Consider the following 20367-nt stretch of genomic DNA (forward strand, 5'->3'; position numbering starts at 1 on the left):
CATTTATATCATGGTATAAAACACAAATATGTGATTTATTTGGTGATATACAGTAATTAACACAAGACAAAATACTTGAAAAGTTGAGCTTTTGACCAATTGGTTAAATTGATTTAAGGCTATTTTCTCTTTAGTGACGTGAATCAACTTGAATCTGTGGGTCGACCTAGCCTGGCTAACACCAGACTAAAATCACAAGTGATATTTAGTCTGGGGACCACCAATTCATTTTCTCGTAGGAGAGGTGTGGTTTACGATCGTCCATACTCGTTTATTGGGCGATACGAAAAAAAAAAAAAAAAAGTCTCATGCGTCTGCACGTAGCCATGGCCAATCGTATCATCGTATGAGATGACGTATGACGTACCCGCTGTAAACTTTTGAGCTAAATTATTTAAAACAAGGTCTAAAGCTTGATCAAAAAATACCATCGTGTCTGCTGCTGTCACGTTGGATCCGTAAATAAACTTTTTTTTTTTTATTATCCGTAAATAAACTACAAGCTTCCATATATCGAATAGCGCGTCATCGTCTTGCCGTCCCTCCTCGCTCTGTGATTGGTTCCCAAATCCACCGGAGATTTCGGCCATGGTCCCCAGGCTGTTGTGCAGTTCGAAATAATTCGAGCGCACACAGCAGCCTGGTGTTAGCCAGGTTAGGGTCGACCTGGACCTGGAAGATACTTATAAGATTAAATACAGTATTATGGCTCCAATAAGTGAGCAGGACGCAGCGCCTCAGCTCACACTAAATGTCCCCTATACGTTCATGTGGCTCTGCCTCTGTGGAGTTTACACATGTTTTTATAGCAGTCAGGAGACTATGGGGACAGGCTCATGACTAACAAGAAACACATTTGTTACAACATGATACAAACATCCTCGTATCTCTCTCCTGTCAGAGCCTGAGCTGCTGACTTTTCAGCAACAAAACTGAAGTAGGTAAATGGATAGACACAGATTAACAGTTATGGTTTTACTTTGTTGATATATAAGTAACAAAAAGAGGTGATTATGGATATCTTGTATAGGTTTTGAATGAGCTCAAATCTGTAAAAATAGTTCCCTGTTTTTTGGGTTCAAAGCTCAATAAACCTGGTGGGAATTAGATCTTTCTGAAATGCTTTCTCCAAGATGTGAAAGTTCAGAGTGTGTAGGATCTACTAAAGTGGAGATGTTGTTTAGCTCATTTGGAGAAAACAGCCCCTAAAGTTCAGTAACACGTGTGTGAGAACATGTCTCAATCTTTCACAGCCGTGTCTCGCCTTAAGCACCTGCAGAGCCTCCACAGATAGATAGACCTTTATTGTCCCACAGGAGGAAGTTTGTTTTCACAGCCTCCACCACAGCACACACACATCACAAACAACTCCATGTTACAAATCCACATGAGGACCAGCCAAAGATTACAGACTGTTTAAAGCAGCTATAGCAGAGGGGACAAAGTTTGAGCTGAAGGAGCCGCCTCTGCCTCAGAGTCCTGTAGCTGCAGCTTGAAGGCAGCAAGACAAAGCCAGTGTGGAGAGGGAGGTCAGAGTCCAGGGCAGAAGCCTGACTAGCAGTATTACAAATACACACCGGTGTACAAATATACACAGGTATATCATGGACGGTTTAATATATTATTGTTTCTGTACAATCATTTAATATGAAGTCTCTTCTGTGTTTTGTCTGATAAATACAGAGACTTTCTTTGTCTCTGGTGCAGCCTCCTCTTCATCCACAACAGCGTGTGCTTATCTGGATGGACTTGTGTTCATGACTGAGGTAAAGCTGTGGAACATGTCCAGTGTGTGACAGTAAGAGTGAACTGACCCCAGAGTCTCCAGTCGACAGTCCAGATTCTGCAGGAAATCACACAGACGTTCCACTCCAGAGTCCTTCAGGTCTGGGTTAAAGTCCAGACTCAGTTCTCTCAGATATGAGGGGTTGGACTTCAGAGCTGAGGCCAGAGAAGAACAGCTGGACTCTGACAAACTGCAGTACCTCAGTCTGAATAAAGAATAAATGATGAACAGATGATGAAACTATTTGAATGTATTGATTGTAACAGAGGCTCATATGAGATTGTGCTGACGACCTGATATTTCAGTTTTCATTCAGTGTCAGATTCTGTCTGAGACAAACCTTTCTCTGTTTTCAGACACTTTGCATAATGCCATATCTTCACTAGTTTCAATGATGTGAATTCACCAGATTTCACTGGATTTGAGCCGTTTGGACAAGTTTAAAAGTATTTATTTGAATATAATCTCCTTCTTTCAGGGAGAAGATACAAGGCCGACTCAACAGATGAAAAACTCCACTCTTTTCCATCTTTTAGATCAAATGCTGAAAGTGGAATGTGAATGTGAGCATTAATGATGTGGGAATGTTTCTTATTTGATGCTCTCTGTTAGACACATTTCACAAGAGTCAATAAAGTACATGGTGTTAGGCCTCGTTCATCAGACTGGACAGGGAGTCTTTATTATTTATGTCACATTTTCTGTCAATGGGGCGACGTGAAGAGAATTGTTCCTAAAATGACTTCACTTGAACAGTTTAGCCTGAAATAAAAGGATATAAACTAAAACACTCAGATAATGTCGACCTCATCAGTAATTCCATCTAAACTAGAGCTGCACAGTTTTGTACAAATATCTCATTGTGAGAATGATTTATTTATTATTTACATAAATGATTTAGATCAAGTCAAAAATGCACATTTGCAAACATTATTTTATATATATGACAAGAGGAGAGGTCAACCTCCAAATAAAAAAAAAGTTTGAATAAACATTCTTCCTTCATTGAGTTATGGCGCTAAAGTTTCATTCACATTTTTGTGTTGAAGCTCCTTAACGTGAGTTTGTTTTCATGAGTTTTTACATTGGGCTAAAAATCCAAATAAAATTATTTTATCCCTCCATCCATCCATTTTCTTCCGCTTTATCCGGGGCCGGGTCGCGGGGGCAGCAGTCTCAGCAGAGATGCCCAAACTTCCCGGTCCACACACACCTCCTCCAGCTGTTCTGGGGGGACCCCGAGGCGACACAAGGCCAGCTCGGAGACATAGTCCCACCACCGTGTCCTGGGTCTTCCACGAGGCCTTGTCCCACTAGGACATGCCTGGAACACCTCCCGCGGGAGGCGACCAGGAGGCATCCGGAACAGATGCCCTAGCCACCTCAGCTGGCTCCTTTCGACGTGAAGGAGCAGTGACTCTACTCCGAGCTCCTCCCGGGGAACTGAGCTCCTCACCCGATCTCGAAGGGTGCGCCCAGCCACCCTGCGAAGGAAACTCATTTCAGCCACTTGTATTCGCGATCTTGTCCTTTCGGTCATGACCCAAATCTCATGACCATAGGTGAGGGTGGGAACGTAGATCGATCGGTAAATAGAGAGCTTTGCCCCCGACTCAGCTCCCTCTTCACCACGACAGACCGATACAGCGACCGCATCACTGCTGACGCCGCACCGATCCGTTTGTCGATCTCACGCTCCATCCGTCCCTCACTCGTGAACAACACCCCGAGATACTTGAACTCCTCCACTTGAGGTAAGGACTCCCCACCGACCTGTAGAGGGGAAGCCACCTTTTTCCGGTGGAGAACCATGGCCTCAGATTTGGAGGTGCTGATCCCCATCCCGGCGACTACACACTCGGCTGCAAACAGCCCCAGAGCGTGCTGAAGGTCCTGGTTCGTTGAAGCCATCAGAACAACATCATCCGCAAACAGCAGAGATGAGATCCTGAGGCTCCCAAACCGGACACCCTCCGGCCCCTGGCTGCGCCTAGAAAATCTGTCCATAAAAGTAATGAACAGAACCGGTGACAAAGGGCAGCCCTGGCGGAGACCAACACGCACCGGGAACAGGTCTGACTTATTGCCGGCAATGCGAACCAAGCTCCTGCTGCGTCATACAGGGAACGGACAGCCCTTAGCAGAGGGCCCCGGACCCCATGCTCCCGGTGGTTGGGCGAACTCCCACGAACCCTCGAGCACTCGATGAAGGGTATTGAGCTGGTCCAGTGTGCCGCGACCAGGACGAAAACCGCATTGTTCCTCCTGGATCCAAGGTTCAACCATCGGCCGGATCCTCCTCTCCAGCACCCTGGAGTAGACCTTACCGGGGAGGCTGAGGAGGGTGATCCCTCTGTAATTGGAGCACACCCTCCGGTCCCCCTTCTTAAAGAGAGGGACCACCACCCCGGTCTGCCAATCCAGGGGCACTGTCCCCGACCACCACGCGATGTTGCAGAGACGTGTCAGCCAAGACAGTCCTACAACATCCAGAGACTTAAGGTACTCAGGGCGAATCTCATCCACCCCCGGAGCCTTGCCACCGAGGAGCTTTCTCACCATCTCGGTGACTGCAGCCCCGGTGATGGGCGAGCCCACCTCCGAGTCCCCAGCCTCTCCTTCCCCATCGGAAGACGTGACGGCGGGATTGAGGAGGTCCTCGAAGTACTCCTTCCACCGCCCGACGACATCCCCAGTCGAGGTCAGCAGCTCCCCACCCGCACTGTAAACAGTGCTGGTGAAGCACTGCTTCCCCCTCCCGAGGCGCCGGATGGTTTGCCAGAATCTCCTCGAGGCCGACCGATAGTCCTCCTCCACGGCTTCTCCGAACTCCTTCCAGACCCGAGTTTTTGCCTCTGCGACCGCACGAGCTGCAGCACGTTTGGCCTGCCGGTACCTCTCAGCTGCCTCCGGAGTCCCACAAGCCAACAAGGCCAGGTAGGACTCCTTCTTCAGCTTGACGGCATCCCTTACTTCCGGGCGTCACCACCGGGTTCGGGGATTGCCCCGCGACAAGCACCAGAGACCTTACGGCCACAACTACGAGCAGCCGCATCGACAATGGAGGAGGAGAACAGGGTCCACTCGGACTCCATGTCCCCAGCCTCCCTCGGAATCTGGGTGAAGTTCTTCCGGAGGTGGGAGTTGAAGACCCCACTGACAGAGGGATCCGCCAGACGTTCCCAGCAGACCCTCACAACACGCTTGGGCCTGCCAGGTCTGACCGGCTTCCTCCCCTGCAAGCGGATCCAGCTCACCACCAGGTGGTGATCGGTTGACAGCTCAGCCCCTCTCTTCACCCGAGTGTCCGAGACCCGAGGCCGGAGATCAGACGACACAACTACAAAGTCGATCATCGACTTCCTGCCTAGGGTGTCCTGGTGCCATGTGCACTTATGGACACCCTTGTGCTCGAACATGGTGTTCGTTATGGACAAACCGTGGCTAGCACAGAAGTCCAATAACAGAACACCACTCGGGTTCAGATCGGAGAGGCCGTTCTTCCCAATCACCCCCTCCCAGGTCTCACTGTCGTTACCCACGTGGGCGTTGAAGTCCCCCAGCAGAACAATGGAGTCCCCAGTCGGAGCACCATCTAGCGCCCCTCCCAGGGACTCCAAGAAGGCCAGGTACTCTGCACCGATGTTGGGCCCGTAGGCTGAAAAAACGGTGAGAGACCTGTCCCCGACCCGAAGGCGTAGGTACGCGACCCTCTCGTCCACCGGGGTGAACTCCAACACGTGACGACTGAGCTGGGGGGATATGAGCAAACCCACCCCAGCCCGCCGCCTCTCCCCGCGGGCAACTCCAGAAAAATGTAGAGTCCAGCCTCTCTCCAGGAGTTGGGATCCGGAACCCAAGCTGTGCGTGAAGGTGAGCCCGACTATATCTAGCCGGTATCTCTCAACCTCCCGCACAAGCTCAGGCTCCTTCCCCCCCAGCGAAGTGACATTCCATGTCCCGAACGCCAGAAGCTGCGCATGCGGACCAGGTCGTCGAGGCACCTGCCTCTGACTGCCACCCAGTCCTCTTCGCACCCAACCCCTACGGATCCCTCTGCGGGTGGTGGGTCCACAGGAGGGCGGGCCCACATCGTCCCTTCGGGCTGTGCCCGGCCTGGCCCCGTGGGCAGAGGCCCGGCCACCAGACGCTTGCATTCGGGCCACAACCCCAGGTCTGGCTCCAGGGTGGGGGCCCGGCTGCGCCATGCCGGGCGACGTCACGGTCCTTGTTGTAGTACTGTCCATAGAGGTCTTTTGAACTGCTCTTCGTCTGACCCGTCACCTCGGACCTGTTTGCCATGGGAGACCCTACCAGGGGCATAAAGCCCCCGGACAACATAGCTCCTCGGATTATTCGGGCACTCAAACAACCCCACCACGTTAAGGTAGCAGTTCACGGGGTCACGGGGTAACTATGTTATATCACCAAAAAATACAGCCTCTGGGAAAATGTCACTCAATTGGCTTAAAAAAATGTAGGAGTTTTGCAAACAACAAAAGTCCAAAAGCAGAAAAATGTGCTTGGGTGTGATCAAGGGTTAATGATTCAATGTTTGATTATTTTTGTGGAAATGTAACTTGTGTGTGAAGTTGTTCCTCTGCATCTTGGCCTGGACACTCTGGAAAAAGAGATTTTTTAATCTCAGTGAGTTTAATCATGGATAAATAAAGGTCAAATCAAATCAAAGTTAAAGCCATCTGTTTCTTCTATTCATGAGTGGATTCACAGAGCACTTTGGAAGCAGGTCGAGGAGCTTTAATGTTTGAGAGAAGACTGAATATGAACTGTGAAGTAGATGCATTTCAGAAAATGTTTGTAGAGCTCGAAACTACAGGGTGAGCAGGTTGAAACCACGGGGAGGAGGTTTATTTGTTGTTTTCAAAGAATGTTTTATGAACCAAATAACGACAACATTTGTCATTTGCTGATTGTGAAAATTAAAATAGTGATTTTGATTTGATTGTGAAGAATCTCTAAATTCAAGTCGTTCTTCTCTGATGTAAAGGTTTATTTTCAGAGTCTTTTGTGTTTTGTTTGATAAACAAAGCTGCTTTGTAATGAAGGCAATTGAAGCACTGAAATAGTTAGACTGAGCCAGGTGAAAGTGAGTGGACAATACTATTAGAACAAAGAGAGGGACTTACTTCAGAGTCTCCAGTCGACAGTTTGGACTCTGGAGTCCGTCACACAACACCTTCATTTCAGAGTTCACCACTGAGTTATAACTCAGGTATAAATGTCTCAGGTGAGAAGGACTGGACTTCAGAGCCGACGCCACCACTTCAAGATGAACCTTTGAGAGTTTACAAAGAAAAAATCTGTAAAATAATAATTTAAAAGGCATTAAACAAAGCAGAGCTGCTGCCTGTGAGGCCAGTGACACTTTTATAATCAGAACAATATGGTCCATGTTACAGCTTTAATGTTCCATCTGGACTTACCGAGCCTTTCTGCAGTTTCTCACGGCTGGGACCAGTCTCAGTCGTCCTTCCTCTGATGTATTGTACTTCTTTAGGTCCAGCTTCTCCAGGACGTCCTCTGACATCAGAAGCATGTAGGCCAGAGCTGAGCACTGGGACTCAGACAGTTCCTCTGATCTGTCTGACTTCAGGAAGTCCTGGATCTGCTGATGGAGCGAGTGGTCTTTTAACTCAGTCAGACAGTGGAAGATGTTGATGCTTCTGTCTGGAGATATGTTCTTTGTTTTCATCTTCTTCAGGTTGTTGATGACTCTTTGTCTTGTGTTTGAGTCGATCTGTGATGGACCCAGCAGAGCTCCCAGAAGCCTCTGGTTGGACTCCAGAGTGAGGCCGTGGAGGAAGCGCACAAACAGGTCCAGGCGGCCGTTTGGACTGAGGAAAGATTCTTGTAGTTTTTTCATGAGGAATCCCTCCAATGTTTTGTTGCCTGTGAACAATTTCTTGAGTATGTTTTTCTTGTTAAACATATGAATGTGGTAAACAGCTGCCAGAAACTCCTGGACGCTCAGGTGGATGAAGCTGTAGACTGATTTGTTGAAGACGACACTCTCTCGTTTGAAGATCTCTGTACAGAGTCCTGAGTAGACTGAGGCCTCGCTCAGGTCCAGACCCACCTGCTGCAGGTCTTCTTGGTAGAACATGATGTTTCCTCTCTGCAGTTGTTCAAAGGCCAGTCTCCCCAGCTTCAGGAGGAGCTCACAGTCGGCCGGAGTCAGCTCTGGGCCGCTGCTCTCCTGGCTGTACTTCCTCTTCCTCTGCGTCTGCACTAACAGGAAGTGTGCGTACATGTCGCTGAGGGTCTGGGGCAGGGGTCCGCTCTGCTCGCTTCTCAACATGTGGCCCAGGACGGTGGCTGTGATCCAGCAGAAGACAGGGATCTGACTCATGTTATGGAGGCTGCGGGACGTCCTGATGTGGGAGAGCACTCTGTCACACTGCTCTGAGTCTGTGAACCTCTTCCTGAAGTACTGCTCCTTCTGTTGGTCAGTGATGAAGCCCCTGACCTCTGTGAACCTGTGCACACAGCGCGCAGGGATCTGATTGGCTGCTGCAGGTCGGGAGGTGATCCATATAAGGGCAGAAGGAAGCAGAGAGCCTCTGATGAGGTTGACCAGCAGCTGGCTGACCTCTGACTCCTGTGTGACCTCAGAGATGAGCTCACGGCTGAAGTCCAGAGACAGCCTGCTCTCATCGAGGCCGTCACAGATGAACAGGACTTTACTGTGGGCCAGAGTCTGAGCTGAGAGCTCCTTTAGTGATGGGTGGAACACATGTATCAGCGTCAGCAGACTGTAGCGCTGCTCTCTGACCAGGTTCAGCTCTCTGAAGGACAGTGGCACCACCAGCTCCAGCTCCTGGTTCTCTGAGCCCTGGGCCCAGTCCAGAGAGAACTTCACAACTGAGAAGGTCTTCCCCACTCCAGCCACGCCGCAGGTCAGCACCACTCTGATGGCTTTGTGCTCGGAGGGTAAGGCTTTAAAGATGTCCTGGCACCTGATTGGAGCGTCATGGACAGTCTTCTTGGAGAGAGTCTCCATCTGCCTCTCCTCATGTTGGGTACTGACCTCTTCACTGAGGCCCTCTGTGATGTACAGCTCAGTGTAGATCCTGTTCAGAGAAGTTGTAGCTCCTGTTTCAGCTCCTTCAGACACACTCTCACACCTCTGCTCCAGAACGCTCTTATAGGAATCTGCACACACCATTACACAGTTAGAATGAAGCTCAAAGTCCAGGGCCTGAAGATGGTTCAACATATACAGAGAGAAACAAATAAGTGTTCCATGTCCAGTGTTGGTGTGAACAGGTCTCACTCTGTAAAGTGCTGTGGAGGCTCAGTCCTGGTCCACACTGAGGACAGGACTGTGTAGAACTGCTCTGGTCCCAGGTGGAAGACAAACAGTGACTGCAGAGCCAGTGTCCACAGCTGGAGGAGACTGGATCCCTCAGGACGCTCCCACAGAGACAACAGGACAATGGGGCCGGATCAGGACTCTCTCTGTGGAAACACACACATCAAGTTTTGAACTAATAGAAATCAATGATTGAATGGGCTGACACAATTGAGTGCCATCTGCATAGAAATAATACAAAATGCCATATGATTCGATTAGCTGGCCAAGTGGCAGCATATATGTGCTGTCCTCACTCTGGAGTTCACTATTTCACCAGCTAGACAGCCAGATAACGGTGCCACAAATTAATCAGACTTAAGGTTCTTTTTGCTGTTTATTTGTGGAATGGCCTCTGACCATTGCTCTTTTTAAGCCGACCGTAAAACTAGAAGAAACATAAACATAGAATTAGCTATGCTAGTAACAAGGTAGCTATGCTAATATAAAGTCATAAACATTCAATACAGACGTCCAAACTAACGTGAAATTAAACAATATTAATGAATCAACATAAAACAAACTTACGGACAAATCCTGTCCAAGCGACAACATTAAAAAAGGTCACCATCGGCACAAGCATGGCCTACCCTCCGTAGCGTGCAGCCATCTTGGTTTTTCTCCCAAAGTAAACAAAAACTTTTCAAAAAAGACCACAAGAGGGTGCTGTTGCGTAGCATATAAATGTTGCTGCTAACTTGCACAGGGCAGAATACTCCCCGTCTGGTACAATAAAAGTGTGCCACTACAAATAAAATTTTCTTTTTAACATTTTCAACAAAATACACAACAGTCTACAAGCAAAACTATATCAGCAATAGGTCTCAAAAACACTTTTACATTTCCATCTTTTACAGTTTTCACTTCTGCTTTTCGATTATTGTCCTTACTGTCAAGTGTTTTCACAACTCTTTCCATCGAACAGTCATTTCTGTGTGCGAGAGCATCTTTCAATAGCACAATGTCTCCAACATTTATGTTTGGTTTATCGTCAGCCCATTTTCTCCTTTGCTGTAGAGTTGAAAGGTATTCACTTCTCCACTGTTTCCAAAAAGAGTCCGCCAGACACTGTACTTGCTTCCATTGCTTTGAATAGAGGTCCGGAGGTGCAAAGCTTCCTGTTGGCGCAGATACCACATTGGTCTTTTGGGTAAGGAGCATTGCTGGAGTGAGAAGGTTCGGTTTGTCTGAATCGGTAGACATTGGTACAAGTGGTCTTGCGTTCATTATTGCCATTACTTCTGACATGAATGTACTTAACACTTCATGTGTGAGTTGGATAATTATGTGCAGCTTTCAAAAGTATACCGTCCAGGATACGTCTTGCAACTCCAATGAGTCTCTCCCACGACCCACCCATGTGTGAGGAGTGTGGGGAGTTGAACAGCCACGTACATCCTTTCTCCTGCAGGTAAGCGTTCAGTTCAGTGTCTTTGTGGTCAATTTTCAGTTCATTGCATGCTCCAATAAAATTGGTGCCTCTATCCGAACAAAGTATTTGAGCAGGTCTACGGATGCTGTAAAATCTTCTCAATGCATTGATAAAGCTGGATGTTGACATTGATTCAATGAGCTCGATGTGCACAGCTCTTGTTGACATGCAGGTGAAAAGTACAGCCCAGCGTTTACTGTCTGCACTTCCTCCTCTGGTGCGACGTGTGGTGACTGTCCAGGGACCAAAGACGTCCAGTCCTACACTTGTAAACGGTGGCATTGGTGACAACCTGTCAATGGATAAATCTGCCATCTTTTGTGTCTGCAGTTGTCCTCTGAGCTTACGACAGAGAACACATTTGTGAATGACCCCTTGATGTGCTACCTTCTCATGATAGTACCTGATAAGGACAGCTATGTGGTGCACGTTTGGGATAATGAGTGGATGTTTCTCATCTTTTGTCAGATTAGCAGGTGCCAAGCGTCCTCCTATTCTGAGGAGCGCATCTTCATCAATGATGGGCTTTAACTTTTTCAGACAGCTTTGTTTTGGAAGTGGCCGATTTGCTTTTATGCACCTGTACTCTTCTTTGAACACTTTGTATTGTGCTGTTGATAAACTTTGTTGCTTTAGATAGTTCATGCAGTGTTGCTCTTTCTAAAACACTTCCAGCCTTTACTTTCTGTGTCTGTTTTCTTGAATGATGCCGCTACACGTTTCAGTGACGCAATAGTGCGACACAATCTCATCCAATGAGAAGATCTTTCAAAGCGGCATGACTCGAACTGTGTTATTGAGGTCTTCGTAACAAAAGTCTTTACCTCAGATCTGATCCCTGTATCTGTGTCAGGGTCAATCAGAGTAAAAGTATCACAGTGAGGTGACTCTGTTGGGTTGTGTCAAAAAGAAAGGACCACTAAACCAGTTTGTGTGAGCTAGTGTGGAAGCTGCAATTGGTCTGTTGGCGTTGTCAGCTGGATTCTCACTCGTGGCAATGTAAAACCACTGTGCAGGGTGTGTGGTCTTCCTGATCCTCATCACACGATTAGCTATGTAAGTGTCTTTGTGTTGTTGTGTATCTAGCCAAGGATGATTTTACTATCTGTAAAAAATCTGACAGTGTCCACTTCAATGTCCAACTCATACTAATGAGTTCATACATCTCTACAGCTAAAACTGCTGCACATAACTCCAATCTAGGGACAGTGTGTGCGGGTCGGGGGGCTACCTTGGACTTGCCCATGATGAAACCTGTGTGCCACTGACCTTCACTGTTGAGGGCTCTCAAATACGCTACTGCTCCTATGGCCATTGTGGAGGCATCTGAGAATATGCACAGTACGTTTCTCACAGCAGTGGCCTGGGAAAACGGGAGGTAGCACCTTGGTATCTGTAGCTGCTCAAGATCTTTCAATGAATTTCTCCATTTGTTCCATTCCTCTTGAAGTGGTTCATCTCAGTCCTTCTGCTCTGCAGACAGTTCACGAAGAAGGGCTTTTCCCTTCATGGTGATGGGTGAAACAAAACCTAGTGGATCGTATAAACTGTTAACCGTGGCCAAGACACCTCTCCTGGTGTATGGCTTTTGTTCGGTTCATTTTCAAGATTTGACAGTACCCCTAAGCTCCTCTACAGGGGTATGTTGTCCAGTTCTAAATCCAAGTCCTTTAGATCCTTTGCTCTCTCAGCTGCAGGAAACGCTTCCACTACTCTGTGGTTGTTGAGGCTATTTTGTGTAGCTTTAAGTTAGACTGTGCCAACATGTTATGTGTGTTTGTGAGTATCTCGACAGCTTCTTCTGAGGTTGCTGTGGATGCAAGTCCGTCATCCACATAAAAATGTCTCATTACAAACTGCTTTGCATCAACTGCAGCGCGCCTCATACAGTGAATAGCCACAGCCGGGGAGGGACTATTTCCAAAGACACCTGAACCTGAACCACCTGCAGCTGAACACCTCCAAGACAAAGAAGATGGTCCTGGACTTTCGAAGGTGTCGCCCATCTCCTCAGCCTGTGACCATCAATGGCGAGGAGATCGAGGTGGTGACCTCCTATAAATATCTTGGGCTACAGGTGGATGAGAAGCTGGACTGGTCAGTGAACACTGACCAGCTCTACAAGAAAATGCAGTGCAGACTCTACTTCCTGAGGAGGCTTGCTTCTTTTAAGATCTGTAAGAAAGTGCTCCAACTGTTCTACCAGGCAGTAGTGTCTAGTGCTCTCTTCTATGGTGTTGTGTGTTGGGGGGGGAAACATCAGAGAGAGGGACACTCAGAGACTGGACAAACTAATTAGAAAAAGGCCTCCTCTGTGATTGGGGCCGATCAGGACTCTGTTGCGGCAATCTCGGAGAAGAGAACTCTGGAGAAGCTGCTCTCTGTAATGGACAACAGAGACCACCCACTGCATGAGCTTGTGATGAAGCAGAGGAGCTCCTTCAGTGAGAGGCCGCTCTCGCTCTCCTGCTCAAAGGACAGACTCAGGAGATCCTTCTTGCCCAGAGCGATCAGGCTGTATAACAAATCCTTGGGAGGGGAGGGGTTAAATGGGAGTGAAATGTTTTTTATAGTACCTCTACATTTTTATACTTTTAAATTATTATTATATTTATTCTCTGCACTGTTATTTTAAATTTGATTTGATTTGATGTTTGTATGTGTGACTTGATTGTGCAGCTGATAAACTGAATTTCCTTCGGGATTAATAAAGTATATCATATCGTATCGTATCGTAAGACATGGACCTTCATTCTGTAGTCGCAAATGCCTTTGCTGAGATCATTTTCCTCATACCACAGGAATCTCAGATGATCCCTAAGGACGCCAAGTAGCGTGTTGTTTAGGTCGGGTCCACTTAATAAAACTTTGTGAAAGGGACTGTCCTTGAAACTCCGCACTTGAGTCAAAAAACACTCTCAGCTGGTCAGGTTTTTGAGGGTGGTACACACCACTCGGCCACTGGTGGAAAGAAAGTTGTTCTTCGAAGTTCCGTTCTGTTCCGGGCACAGGCTCGCCATCTCCATCCGGAGAGAATCAAGGAAATCCATCCAGGGTTTTCTTAACCATGAAAAACTAGCCTGCACAACAATAATGGTATTATTGTTTACAGCTATATAAAAATCTGTTATCCTATTGCTTTTCAATTTGCTATAGCTTTGTTTTTCTTTTAAATCTTTTTTCATATTACTGTGCTACAAAATACACAGTAATACTCCACATGCATGTTCTAAACTCAAATATCCTTTCTAATACATGAAATTGTTTTTAATCCATGTAAAACAAATGAATGAATTTCTCTTATCGTTTTTTTTAATTATTTAACCATTTTGTAACTCATGAAATGAATTACTAATGAACTCAGATATTTTCCTTCAAAATCAACATTTGGATCAGTAAAAACTTCTGTGCTAGTAGGTTTAGCATTACAGGGTACACTTTCATATTACAAACCATGAAAATTGTACAATCAACTTAAAAATAGTCATTACATTGGGCCAAAATTAATTCAAAAATAAGCAAAAGTGCTGCTCTGTATTGCTATGAACTAAAATAGAATTTGGCAGAAACCAGAAATAGATTTACATTGCTTTCAAACACAAAAACGGCACTCGCGATAAGCGTTACCATCGCGCTAGCATGTTTTTCTCATTCTCACATGGCATGGATTTACCAAGATAAGGTATCGTGAGGAACACAGCAAGGGCCACAACAACACAGCCACTCCAGCTCATGCTCCTTCCACTTAAGACAACAAATATTCCAAATCAACCAAAATACAATGTACTTATTTGTTTACATCATTTAAAAAAATAAAACTCACCAGACGACGCAAAATGTTTCGCTCGGACCGTCTACAGCAGGGGTGTCCAAAGTGCGGCCCGGGGGCCAAATGCGGCAATTTTTGGTGGCCCTCTGCCTTCTTGCTGAGTCGGGACACATCATCAGAGATAGTCCTTTTTATTTGAAATGTAATAATTCTACACAATTCTAACCAAACAACTAACCTTTTACTGTGAGACAGAGCTGGCATGAAGGTTTTGAGCATAAATAAAGGTGTGGGGCGCAATTTAAACCTCTGCAAATCAAAGGTTTTGCGGCACTAACCACCGATCTACGGCCCTTCACCCTGTGTACGCTTCAGTATGCGGCCCCCCATGAAAAAAGTTTGGACACCCCTGGTCTACAGCCTGTCTTGCTCATTCCCAGAGCGCGAAAGGCAGAAAACTAGTGAGTGATTTGGTCCGCAGCTTGGGAGGCGGGACTAATACCATTTTTAACAAATCAAAAGGTGATGTTCACCCAACGTGACCGTGAAAACAGTAAAATAAAGTTGGTTAGTGCTAGATCGTATGCTCCGGAGGGACGGTCTGCTGTGAGTTTGTATAGATCTATGAGTTGGTTTGTCTAAAAATACAAATAATCCTAATCCTAACCCTAATCCTTAAAATTAACCCCTTAACTCCCACCTGAACCGAGCACATTTTCTCCAGTTTGGCTTTACCCCAGTCCAAAAGCTTCCAGAAAAAAGCTGTGAAAATAGCAATAAAACAATGATGGAAATGTGACTAAAAAGTGAGAAAACATAGACAAAAAAGTGACGAAAAATTTATGAAAAAGTGGCAAAAATGTCACAAGAAATTGCCAAAAAAATGACCAAAAAATGTCAAAAATGTGACAAAAAAGTGCAAAAAATGTGACAAAAAATTGATTAAAAATTGACGGAAAAATTGACGGAAAAAATGACAAAAATGTGATAAAAAAAATTACAAAAGTTACAAAAATTAGTTGAACACCCAACAAAAAAATGTTGGGAAAAAAAATCTGATGACGTGAGGAAAAAGATCCTCTCGGTTCAGGCGGGAGTTAAGAGGTTAACCATTTCCCTGGCCCTAACCTTAATTTGTGTCATGATATCTCACGTTTTCACAGCAGACTGTCCCTCCGGAGCATACGATCTAGCACTAACCAATAAAGTTTTAGTGAGGGAATGACACTTCCTCTTTTCAAAATAAATGTTTTTCAAAATAAAAGTGCATAAATGGAAACAACAAAAAGGAGAGAAAAGGACCCGTTTTCTCTACTCGGTTACACATAGAACTTTGATAATTCTCTGTTTAGCTCAGGGCAGTATAAGCCTAATGCCACAGTGCCAAAGCCAATCAAACAGCCACAAATTAATGACACAATAACAACTAGAACTTGATATTAGTATTGTATCGGCTACTGCTTCTGCTTTACCTCCACGCCTGAAGCCACTGCCAGCAACAACACTCTGTTCTCCTGCCCTGGGCTTTGGCTTTAGGTCATTAAGAGTGTTTTATTCTGTTTCTGACCGGGCAGAAAACAGACTCAGCTTGTGCAGCAACAACTAACTTTGCCAAACACTTACTTTAGAAGATGGGCAGAAATATCCACGTCCCTGATCGTTTCTCCTGCTCCAGCCCGGTCCATCCTCACTCTCACTGCGCACAATTATGTCTCACAGCTGTTTTAGATTTCTGTTGTTCATGTCTCCTGTTGTTGACATCCAATATGTGAACTTCCCTTCGCAGCGCACAGTCCCGCCCACACAGCCAAGCACGTGAAAGAGTCGTAAGTAACCAATCAGAGGGCCGTATAAAGTCTACGGAGCAAACAGAGACAAAAGTCTCTCTTCGTTGCTCAGTTTTTGTGTTTTTTGTTTTGTTTTACGATTTACAAACAGATTGGCAATTTTCAAAAGATTCAAGGCACCAGACATTAAAGCAATATAACATAAAATAAAACAAAACATAAAACAAAACATAAAACAAAACATAAAACAAAACATAAAACAAAATAAACCGGTGGGTATTTGGATTTTCTTCATTGGAATGAAAATAAAAAATGGAACAAGTGAATGACCCGCACACACTCACACTAAGCAGTTTCCATTAGAGGTTTTCTACAAAAACATTCGTCTTCTCAAGTACATTAAGAAGAGATAGTGCAGATTTCATACATTTTAAAGACATCAGATAGTTTCCTTCAAGCTGTAAAAATAGGCTTGACTTTTTTCCATTTAAGAGTGAATAAAATATTCTGAAAGGCTTAATAAATTGTTCAAAGCATAGTCAATCTGTGTGTCCAATGTAAGAGTGTCCTGTTGTAACTGGATTTTTTTGAAGAGATCCAGTCCATAAAGTCCTCCCAGAATGCATTCGTGTAGGCTACATCCATTGATAAAACAGATGTTTTGATTAGATAAAAGTGATCATTCAGACACAAGTTTTGTTTGGTATCTCTTTACCCATAAAACCTTGCTCATTGATAGTGTTGCCAATTTAGGAGGAGGTTTAATTCAGTTATTTTGCATGTTATATTGTAAGATGAAGTTCTCATATGATAACCTGTTACCCTGTCTGTCCATTAGGTGGCGTAAGGACCACACTCCTTTATCCATCCAGTGTTGCAAAAACAAAGATTTTCTATTGCGCAGCACTTATCTGTTATTCCATATTGGTGTTTGATGCGGAGTAAAATGTTGGTTGTACATACAGTGCCTCTCGAAAGTATTCATACACCTTGAACTTTTGCACATTTTGTCATGTTTACAACCCTAAACATAAAGATTTTATTTTGATTTTTTTTACTGAACGTTCACACACAAGTAACAGACAACTGTGAAGTGAAAGTAAAATGATACATGATTCTGTTATTTTTCAAAAAATAGAAAAGTGAAAAGTGGGACTTGCATAAGTATTCATACAGCATGAATTAATACTTTGTGGAACCCCCTTTTGCTGCGATAACAGCACAAGTCTCTTGGGGTATGACTGTACAAGATTTGCACATCTAGAAACTGAAATTTTAGCCCATTCCTCTTTACAAAACAACTCCAGCTCTGTCAGATTTGAAGGAGAGCGTTTGTGAACAGCAGTTTTCAATTCTTTCCACAGATTTTCAATAGGATTTAGGTCAGGACTTTGACTGGGCCATTCTAACACATTAATATGTTTGTCTTTAAACCATTCCATTGTAGATTTATCTTTGTGTTTAGGGTCATTGTCCTGCTGAAGGTGAATCTCCGCCCCAGCCTCAGTTCTCTTACTGACTCCAGCAGGTTTTCCTCCAAAATGTCTCTATATTTGGCTCCATCCATCTTCCCAACTATTCTTACAATCTCCCCAGTCCCCGCTGAGGAAAAGCAGCCCCACAGCATGATGCTCCCCCCCGTATATTTCACACTGGGGATGGTGCACTCAGGACGATGAGCAGTGTCAGGTTTGCTCCATACATAACGTTTTGCATTTGGGCCAAAAAGTTCAATTTTTGTCTCATCTGACCAAAGCTCCTTCTTCCACATGGAGCTGTGTCCTCCATATGACTTCTAGCGAACTTCAAACGGGATTTTTTATGGCCTCCTTTCAATAATGGCTTTCTTCTTCCACTCGTCCATGAAGGCCAGATTTGTGAAGAATACAATTTATAGTTGTCCCATGTACAGTTTCCCCCAGCTCAGCAGCAGGACTTCACAGTTCCTCCAGAGTTATCATGGGGGTGGAGGACCACGCCTTGGTAAGTCTGCAGTGGTGCTTTACTCTTTCCATTTCTGAATGATGGATTGAACAGTTGCTCCGGGAGATGTTCAAATCTTGGGAAATCTTTGTATAACTTAATGCTGCTTTAAACTTCTCCACAGCTTTATTCCTGACCTCTCTGGTGCTCCTTGACCTTCATGATGGTGTTCAGTGACCAACACACTCCGACCACAGCTCTGAGGGCCTGAAAGAACAGCTGTAATTATACTGAGAGTAAATTACACAGAGGTGGCCTCTGTTTAACCGTTAGGCCAAGGAGTGAACATTCTGGAGTCACTAGAAATGTTTTAAAGGCAATTTAATGCACTTAGAAAATACTGTATGAATACTTATGCAAGCCCCACTTTTCACTTTTCTATTTTTTTAAAAATAACAGAATCATGTATCATTTTGCTTTCACTTCACAGTTGTCTGTTACTTGTGTGTGAACGTTCAGTAAAAAAATCCAAATAAAATCTTTATGTTTAGGGCTGTAAACATGACAAAATGTGCAAAAGTTCAAGGTGTATGAATACTAACGAGAGGCACTGTAAGTTTCCAGCTTAACAGAACTTGCGTGTGAAAAGATGACGGCTTAATCGGAAGTTTCTCAATATTAAAGTCTCATGCAAATGTGGCAAGACGAGCGGTAATGGCGAGTTAAAAACAATATCTCAGCCAAAATAAACTACTGTTAACATAAATATTGACAACGCCACCGGAGAGAAGGCTCGGGACCGTAAGGCACGCAGGTTCGTTTATGATTGACACAGGCAGAGTCCATGCTTAGCAAAAATAGAACTTTTATTTACTATATATTTTGTTTCAATAAGTTACTTTGTTTCTCTTTCGTTGATAAAAACGTTCGGTTGATCCACAGGTTTACATTTGCACAGACATTTCATACACTACCACAACCTGGCAGCAAACTGCAAAGTCCCTTCATTTTGGCAGTATTAAAAAACAACAAAAGTAAAGTCCGTGAGAGGCGCAGATTAAAAAAAGACAAGGCAACATACAGGTCAGCGCCGTCATCGCACCAGCGCGGGCCAGATCACCTGTAAATAATTAAAACTGTTAACACCTAGCCTTACTGGTAGAATAGTGAAACTCTGCCCCAAACGTACCATCGAACGCAGGGCACAGCACACGGGTGTGGGGCCATGACAGCAGACGCACACCATCCCTGCCTGGAGCATCTGGGGCTACATCGTGGAACCGTTACCACGCGGAGCTAGACCACAAAACCTCCAGTTAGGGCCAGTATCCGTTACATTAAATACGAAAACCTAGAGCAAACGCTACCTGTCCTTCGGAAGAGCGAGGAACGCGCCGACACCGGCAGGACCAGGAAGTGAGTGACGTCAGAGAACGAAGGAGTGAGTGCATTGCGCTTATATACCCGCGGCGCCACCAGCTGGCGGGAGGAGGTGCAACAGGCGCCATGCCACACAAGCAGGGACGTGCACAGGTAGAGTCCAGGTGGTGCTCAAGCACCTGCCCCTCTGCCCTGTGCCCTGTAAGTGCCCTTCTCCAGAACTGTTTTTTTTCTCCCCAATATTAATTATTATTTATTTTATTGTTGTTAGATATTTGCCCTACTGAGCCAACATGTGCTGAAAATACAGTTTTAATGTTCAACAACTTCAAATCGCGCTTCATTCCTCCTCTGCCTCTCGAGCCGCGGCGGCGCTGACGCTTCTGCTCAATACAGGGCAGCTGTTTAAGAAGATGGTACAGCCCATCTACGACGCAGGAGTAAAGTAAACTGTAAATTTGATAACTTTATGAACGAGCCAGCGCGACATGACTGGATTATTAAGGGGAAAGGAAACGAGAGGGCCGTCAGCGCTGCGCGTGTCGAGACCAGGACAAAGTCAGCGGTAAGAAGTCAGTCACTTTCTGACAAACGGTTCTGTTTGTCGCGCTATAAAATGTTCTGAAAATGAGCTGTAGGGCCTGGGCTGAGCGTAGACCAGGGCCAGAGCAGTGGAAGCTGAGCTAAGGAGACAGAAGGGTAAGGAGGAAAAAGAACTGTGAGGAGGTGCCCTGGTTCTGGGCACTGTGCATCTGTGTGAGGAGCACAGGATTATTGTTATTTAAGGTATTTTTGACATGGACAAAGCAATGATATTGACAAGCCAGATGTTTTAAGTGTAGGCTATAGTACCTTTACATCATTTATTTGTATTTGTGCTAGACTTAAGTACAGAGCCTTGTGATAGTCCTACATTGT

At 45.3% G+C, this 20367-nt stretch overlaps 1 protein-coding gene across 1 annotated transcript in view; it reads right to left on the bottom strand.

Moving 5' to 3' along the window:
• The window catches only part of LOC306964092 (NACHT, LRR and PYD domains-containing protein 12-like), a 188364-nt gene extending 172290 nt beyond the window's left edge, over positions 1 to 16074 (bottom strand). Inside the window, exon 1 of the mRNA XM_079557962.1 lies at positions 15983 to 16074. The gene's annotated coding sequence lies outside the window, so the exon portion shown is untranslated. The remainder of the gene's footprint in view (positions 1 to 15982) is intronic.
• Positions 16075 to 20367: the final 4293 nt, after the last annotated feature.

The sequence above is a fragment of the Gobius niger genome (genome assembly GCF_951799975.1).
Source record: "Gobius niger genome assembly, chromosome: 6".
NCBI lineage: Eukaryota > Metazoa > Chordata > Actinopteri > Gobiiformes > Gobiidae > Gobius > Gobius niger.